This window comes from Piliocolobus tephrosceles, unplaced genomic scaffold, assembly GCF_002776525.5.
Source record: "Piliocolobus tephrosceles isolate RC106 unplaced genomic scaffold, ASM277652v3 unscaffolded_24040, whole genome shotgun sequence".
NCBI classification, from domain to species: domain Eukaryota; kingdom Metazoa; phylum Chordata; class Mammalia; order Primates; family Cercopithecidae; genus Piliocolobus; species Piliocolobus tephrosceles.
Window position 1 is genome coordinate 1 of NW_022306578.1, and position 8,221 is coordinate 8,221.

The window sequence follows — 8,221 nt, forward strand, 5'->3', positions numbered from 1 at the left end:
GCTGGTGGAAGACAGTGTGTAAGACCAGAATATGCCACCCCAAAATACGATGGTAGGAAACCCGAATATGCCACCCCAAAATATGTCCCTTTGGCATAAGAATTATTCTGAGCTGATTACTTGGAAAAAATGCTAAAAAAGGAAGTTCTGAAAACAGAGTAGAAGTTACCCTTGTGTGAGGAAAATGTACATCTATAAACGAAATCCCCATTTAAAAGATCTCTCTCTCTCCCTTCCTCTCTCTCTCTCTTTCTCTCTCTCTCTCTCTCTCTCTCTCGGCACCAACCAAGAAGACAAGGATGACTAAATCACTACAGAGTCTTATCAACAGACAATGCATGGAGTTAAGTCTGTATGAGAAAACTTACCCTTGTCTACTGTGTTTTTTGCTTGTTACCTCCCCACTACTGAGCCTCAAATATTCTTTCTTTAAGTTGAAGATAGCATTTACACTTGAATTGAAAGCCACCTGCTGGGGATTTACTCATTTTTCCCTGAGTATCTCCCATGTATCTATAAGGTATACATGGTTTTAAACTCATCTACTGTTTTCTCACTTTAATCTGTAATTTTTTACAGAGGGTCCAATCTAAGAATTCCGTAAAGATAGAGAGAAAATTTTTTTTCCTCCCCTATTACAAGTTGGGTAGTTTTTCCCAAAGTTAAACAAGTCTGACCTTACAATCCAAAAATCACATTCATAAGTATTTTGACAGCTACTTTGATATTATTTCCAAACAAAAGCTACCATGCAATTATGTACAGAAGCCCTATTCATAACGACCAAAGGAAAAAAAGGAATCAGAAAGTCTTACAACAGATGACTGTGTGGGAACTCACTCAGACATCAAGAGTTGTCATAGGGGCCCGGACACGGTGGCTCATGCCTGTAATCCCAGCACTGTGGGAGGCCGAGGCAGGTGGATCACGAGGTCAGGAGATGGAGACCATACTGGCTAACATGGTGAAACCTCGTCTCTACTAAAAAAAAAAAAAAAAAAAAAACACACACACACACACACAAAATTAGCCGGGTGTGGTGGCGAGCACCTATAGTCCCAGCTACTCAGGAGGCTGAGGCAGGAGAATGGCATAAACCTGGGAGGTGGAGCTTGCAGTGAGCCAAGATCCTGCCACTGCACTCCAGCCTGGGCAACAGAGCAAGACTCTGTCTCAAAAAAAAAAAAAAAGTTGTTATAAAGATTATTTAAATGAAAACATTTGAGATACTGAAGATAAAGAAAGAAGTCTTACCAGAACTTACTTTATCTAATTAAAGCAGAGCTCCCAGAAAATACAGCTGCCATTAACCCCATCCAAGGTGTTTCTCTCAAATTCAGCTGCCAGGAAGACAGCCTACTCATTCCCATTAGCACTGATAAATGAAAATGAAATCCTAAGCTCCCAAATGACTGAACAGACCCACTCTTGGCTGAGGGGATCCCAGTGACTTTCAAAACTGAGTTCTCGGATTTACAGAGGGTCCCATCTTAGAATTCCATAAAGGTAGAGAGAAAATTATTTTTCCTCCCCTATTACAAGTTGGGCAGGATGGGATGACAGGGGTCAGATACACCTCGTTATACCACCTCCTTTGCTAACCATGATGAGGCTTTCTTCCCTAAGGATTTAACAGAAACAAGCCTTTCAAAAGACTCCACCACTGATTTCAACCAACTACCTGAAGCTGCCTCTCCTCTCTTGCCTGATAAGAGACCACCCATGACGGAGAGGTTCTGGACAGTGTACACAGGATGGACAGAGCGAGTTTTCATATCCTCTGCTTCACCTTTTAATGTCAGAGGGCCGAAAACTCCACCCTGGGATCATGCTAACACTGCCATTTTTTGTACATTGAACCCATAAAGGAGCAAGAAACTCAACTGCACATGCATGCATTTCTCCTTTCAGAAAGATGCATGACTCCTCCTAGAGCTTATTAAATATGTGTATTTGGCTATGCCACTCAGTATAAATTACTACTTCCTTTACCTCTCCCTTGAAGTGTCTGTTTCTGACTTCTGGCTGGAGGTTATGCTTCCTAGCCTGTCAGGACTACCCTGCAGGCTGCAACCCTTTATAGGAAATGAATCTCTCACTGGGTGCAGTGGCTCATGCCTGTAATCAAAGCACTTTGGGAAGCCGAGGCGGGTGGATCACCTGAGACCAAGAGATCAAGACTATCCTGGCCAACATGGTGAAACCCTGTCTCTACTAAAAATACAAAAATTAGGTGGGCATGGTGGTGCATGCCTGTAGTCCCAGCTACTAGGGAGGATGAGGTGGGATAATCGCTTGAACCTGGGAGGTGCAGCCTGCAGTGAGCCAAGATCACTCCACTGCACTCCAGCCTTGGCAACAAGAGTGAAACTCTGACTCAAAAAAACAAAAACATAATGAAATCTCTCCTTTCCGAATTTATGAAGCTCATCATTCTTCAGTTGACAGCATCGAAAAGTTCAAAAAGACCTTCCATACTCTCGCACAGAAGCCCTGGAAATTGTCATTTTGTTAATCATTTTGGATGCTTGAGAACTGAGAATCTGATAGTGGCCTAGTATCTGGAATATACAAAGAACTCTTACAACTCAAGAACAAAAAGACAAACAACCCCCACCGACCTCCCACGCAAAATGGGCAGAAGAATTAAAGACACTTTTCTCCAAAGAAGATACACAAATAACACATGAAAAGATATTCAACATCAGGAACCATTAGGGAAATGAAACACAAATCTAAACTACAGTAAGATACCACTTCATCCCTATTAGAATGGTTACTACAAAAACAGAAAGAAACAGAAACTAACAAGCGTTGGCTGGGAAGTAAAGAAATGTGGACATTGCTGATGGGCACGTAATCTGGTGCAGACACTGTGGAAAACAGTTTGGTGGTTCTGCAAAACGCTAAACATAGAATTACCATAGAACCCAGCAACTTCACTCCTAGATAAATATACACAAAAGAATGGAAAAGAGATATTCAAACAAAAACTTGTATACATATGTTTATAGCGGTGTTATTAACAATTTTAAAAAGTTGGAAACAGGCCAGGCGTGGTGGCTCACACCTGTAATCCCAGCACTTTGGGAGACAGAGGCGGGTGGATAACCTGAGATCAGGAGTTCAAGACCAGCCTGGCCAACATGGTGAAACCCCATCTCTATAAAAGTATAAAAATTAGCCAGGAGTGGTTGCGGGTGCCTGTAATCCCAGGTACTCAGGAGGCTGAGGCGGGAGAATCACCTGAACCTGGGAGGCGGAGGTTGCAGTGAGCCAAGGGCATACCATTGCACTCCAGCCTGGGTGACAAGAGCAAAACTCCATCTCAATAAATAAATAAATAAAACACACACACATACACAGCCCAAATGTCCACCAACAAATGAACAGGAAAGTCGAATGTGGTATATTCCTATAACAGCATAATATTCAGCTATAAAAAGGGTTGAGGTACTGATATTACAATTTGGATGAACCTCAAAACATGCTAAAAGAAAGAAGCTGAACACAAAAGGTCGCATACTATATGATTCCATTGGTGTAGAATATCCAGAATCTGTAAATCTACAGAGACAGAAAGCAGATGAGTGGTTGCCAGGGGTCAGAGAGAGGGCAGATTGGTAGTAGCTTCTTTATAGGTAGCGGGCTTCCTTTTGGGGTTTTGGAACTAGGAGGTGATGGTTGCACAATATTTTGCAGGTTCACAATGTCACTGAATTTTACATCTTAAAACAGTTAATTTTATATTATGTGGATTTTACCTCAATAAAAAAACAAAATCCTATCCCAGCATTCCCTCACCAGGGTGAGTCCTCTTAGCCTGGGGTTCAAGGTCCTGCACAGGCCAGCGCTGCCTAGGCCTGGCCAACAACATTCTGGACACATGTCTGCCAGCTCCTAACCCACGGCCATTTCGTCATTCCAGATCCAGGTCACCTTCTCTCGCCTTCACAGACACCCAAGGGTCAGCAACAGCACCTCAGGGCTCACAGGGTCTTTTGAACCTTGACCTGCTGTAATCCAGACCTTGGCACATGCTCTCCGAGGGTTCTGCCATCTCAATAAAAGGAAATCAGAGTATTCTGAGCTCCAACGTGTGCAGGTGTCTTGCTCAGGTGAACTCCCTGCTATCTATAGCTAGTCCCCTGGCCAGGCTCAGGTGGCTGAGTGACTCACCTGACCTGCAATCCCACAGCCTCCAGTGGCTTCACACTCAGGTTCCAGCCCACAGCCGGGTCTCCAGGTGCCACCCAGGGAGTTTGTGAGTCAGATGAACGTGTGTCCAGCCCATACAGGAGAGGTATCGAAGCTGTGGGGTAATTTCTGTGATCTTGAGGTGGTCCAGGCCCCATGAGAAACTTCATGAATCAGGCAGACCCTGTTTCTGTATACCAACCCAAGGCTCCCCAGAGGCCAGCTCCAGGAAGTGGATTCACGCTACTATTTGATACTTAGTTAGAGCTGAGGACACCTGAACCTCGCTTCCGTCCACACCCTCCCATTCTCTGGATGCTAAAGATACATTCTCAGGCCTGCCTCAACCCTGCTGACCAGGATCTGGTCTGAAGCTCCCCACAAACCTCAGGGGCTCAGAAGGCACAGAGGGTAGGAAGGATGCTTATCTGGGTCAGAAGGCTTTCACCTTTGGTACTTTTTTTTTTGCCCAGGCCACAGGGAGCATGGGAACCCCCAGGACAGGTGCTCCCTGGAGTTTGGGGTCCAGAGAGGGACCCAGCCTCTATTTTACCCTGCCTTCAAAACTTCAGCAGCCCCAACCCCTTAATAGTCTCATCCCAGCCCTCACTGGGCAGAGGTTCCCAGCACCAGCCCCATCCCCAGCAGGCAGGCCCTCTTGTGATCTGCCTGGGGTACCCTGGAAGGGGATGGGGCACCCTGGAAAGGGCCATGGTGCCTTTGGGGCCAGGAGGAATGTGGAGATCACTGGCAGAGGCAGGAACAAGGTTACAGGTTGAGTTCCATCCCTAACACTTCATATGTTGAAGTCCTAACACCCAGTACCTACAAATATGGCCTTATATGGAAATAGGGTCTTTGCAAATGATGAAGTTAAGAAGTCATTAGGGCCATTCTTCATTCACGATGATTGTGTCCTTATCAAAAGGGGAATGTGGACACAGAAATGCACACAGGGAATACGGTCTGTGAAGACTAGAGCTTTGCCGTCACAAGCAAAGAAACTACCAGAAGCTGGAGAAAGACCCTGGAACAGATGCCTCCCTAGGGCCAGCCCACCAACACCCTCATTCCAGACTCTGGACTTCAGAACTTCGAAACAACAGATCTCTGTTGACCAAGAGGGACGGGGCCAGGTGGCTTCCCTGAAACTGTTCCCTGAGTCTCTACCCCACTGTACCCAGAGCTGACCCTGAGCCTGCATCCTGCTGTCACTGGAGCCCAGAAAACCCAGGGCTGCGCAAACCCCACCCCTCACACCTCCCCTGGCTCCTCCTCCAGCTATCAACACTTTGGAACAGCCATTATGTCCCTTTAATGTCTAGGAAAGGTGCCTCAGGAAGGCACAGAAAGAGGCACAAGATGGTGCCTCAACTGTGTCCACCGGGCCCGGGCTGGACCTTTAAGGAGGTGAAGGCAGGCTGTGGGATCACATCCCTCTTCTCAGAGAGGCCAGGGATAAGGCCAGAAAGGGCAGAGGGGGAAGTGTTGGGGCGGGGGCGGTGCTGTGGGCAGAGGATGCTGAGGGCAGTGGCCCCTCCCCACAGGTGCCGAGTGGAGTGGGTGAGGAGGAGCCTTCCTTCAGCTTCCATCTGGACCGGACCTCTAACCATTGCATAGGTGCCACTTCTTGGGTGGTCTAGTCCCAGCCAAGGTTCAGCTCCAGAGATTTTATTTTCCCCAAAATGGACACGATGCAAATGGCTAAGTCATGGTTCTAGAACTTTCAGGACTGACCCTGCTACCTGAAGAGGATGAGTGAACAACACGCCCTGGAGGTCCTCATGTAGCCCGTGCCTCTGGCTGTGACCAGCTAACACCCAGGCACCTCCTCACACAGTCCCTGGGCCCTGCTGGTCCCAGGAAAGGCTACCGGCAAGGGCTGGGATGTGCCCAGGCTCTGCGTGTTTCCTGTGATGGCAGAGGGGTGGCCCTCGCCACCTTAGCGGATCAAGGCACAGTAGTTACTGCTGCTGCCCTCTGAGTCTGCGGGAGCTGGCCAGGTAGGGGATATGGGGCATTAACACAACCCTTATCTCTGACACAGAACAACAGGCCTGGGGGCAGGGCTCATGCTGTTCTCCGTCTTGACCACCTGAACCACCACCTAACCACCCAGTTCCCAGCTGCCCAGGGCCCTCCTAGATCAAAGGGACTTCCTGATCATGTGGTCTACGACTCTACCCCCACTTTCTGCTATTTCCTCTTCTGTGCAGAACCTCAAGTGCTAATTTGGACATTCTGGTTCCAACATGGTAATGGCTTACATCTCTGTCTCCAAGAGAAAGAGAAGGGAAAAGATACAAGCACAAGGTCCACAGTTGTTCAGAGTCAGGTTGCAAGTGGAGTCCCTGGTGACGGGCATCTGACAGGGAGCTGGGGTACAGCAGGGTTAGGGTTAGGATGGTCTGCAAGGAGCTCGAATGGCGGGAGAGCATCCTGATGCCCAGCAGCAGCAGGGAACCAGAAGGAAGGGGTTTCTGATTCCAAGAGACCATTACCCTTCACATGTCCAGGCTCCTGGCTTGAAGACCAGCTCTCCTTATCCCACAATGAGGTTGGCCAATGACTGTCCCTACGCCAGCCTGGTTTGTAATTACAGACAGGCAAACGTGAGTCTCCAACAGTTCAGTTAAAAAAGAAAAAAAAAGGCCGGGCGCGGTGGCTCAAGCCTGTAATCCCAGCACTTTGGGAGGCCGAGACGGGCGGATCACGAGGTCAGGAGATCGAGACCATCCTGGCTAACACGGTGAAACCCCGTCTCTACTAAAAAATACAAAAAACTAGCCGGGCGAGGTGGCGGGCGCCTGTAGTCCCAGCTACTCCGGAGGCTGAGGCAGGAGAATGGCGTGAACCCGGGAGGCGGAGCTTGCAGTGAGCTGAGATCCGGCCACTGCACTCCAGCCTGGGCGGCAGGGCAAGACTCTGTCTCAAAAAAAAAAAAAAGAGACAGCAAGAAATGAAAGATCAATATGATCAAACTGGTAAGTCAGCCGTAGGGGAGTAAGTCCCCACATTCCTTCCTTCCTGGCAGTTTCCTTCTCTGTTCAAAGAAGGGCCAGAATCCACATTCCCACCTCTGATGAAGCAAAATTTTTAAAAATTCTAATTAGGATCCTAAAAAAGTCTAAGATACTGCATCCACTGAAAGTAACAGTATATGCAGGTGTGATGGCTAATACTGAGTGTCAACTGGATTGGCTTGAAGGATGCAAAGTATCATTCCTGGGTGTGTCTGTGAGGGTGTTGCCAAAGGAGATTAACAAGTCAGTGGACTGGGAGAGGTAGACCCACCCTCAATCTGGGTGAGCACCATATAATGAGCTGCCAGCTCGGCTACGATAACAGCAGGCAGAGGAACACGGAAGGACTAGACTGGCCGAGTCTTCCGGCCTCCATCTTTCTCCCATGCTTTGCTTCCTGCCCTTGGACTCCAAGTTCTTCAGCTTTTGGACTCTTGGATTTACACCAGTGGTTTGAAAGGGGCTCTCTGGCCTTCAGTCACAAACGGAAGGCGGCACTGTCGACTTCCCTACTTTTCAGGTGTTGGGACCCAGACTGGCTTCCTTGCTCCTCAGGTTGCACATGCCCTATTGTGGGACTTCACCTTGCGATCCTGTGAGTCAATACTCCTTAATAAACTCCCTTTCATATATGTATCTATCCTATTAGTCCTGTCCCTCTGAAGAACCCTGACGAATACAGCAGGAAGGAACATTCAGAGATCAGTAAAGACAGCATGAAATTATCTTAAAATATATAACTGCCAAAATAAAAAATTGGAAGGCAGAATGTAAAAAATATCCCAACAGGAACATACAATAAAAAAGAAAATATAAGCTCTTTGGGAGACTGGTCCCAGAATTTCAAGATCTAAACAACATTTGTGCTCTGAACAGATAACTGAAAACGAAAAAAAAAAAAAATTTCTGCCCCTTAAAAAGTTGAATGTGGGAAAATTACACAAAAAACATTAACGGCAATCTTCAAGGCACTATTCTCTTATGTAGTTGGAGCTAGCCAC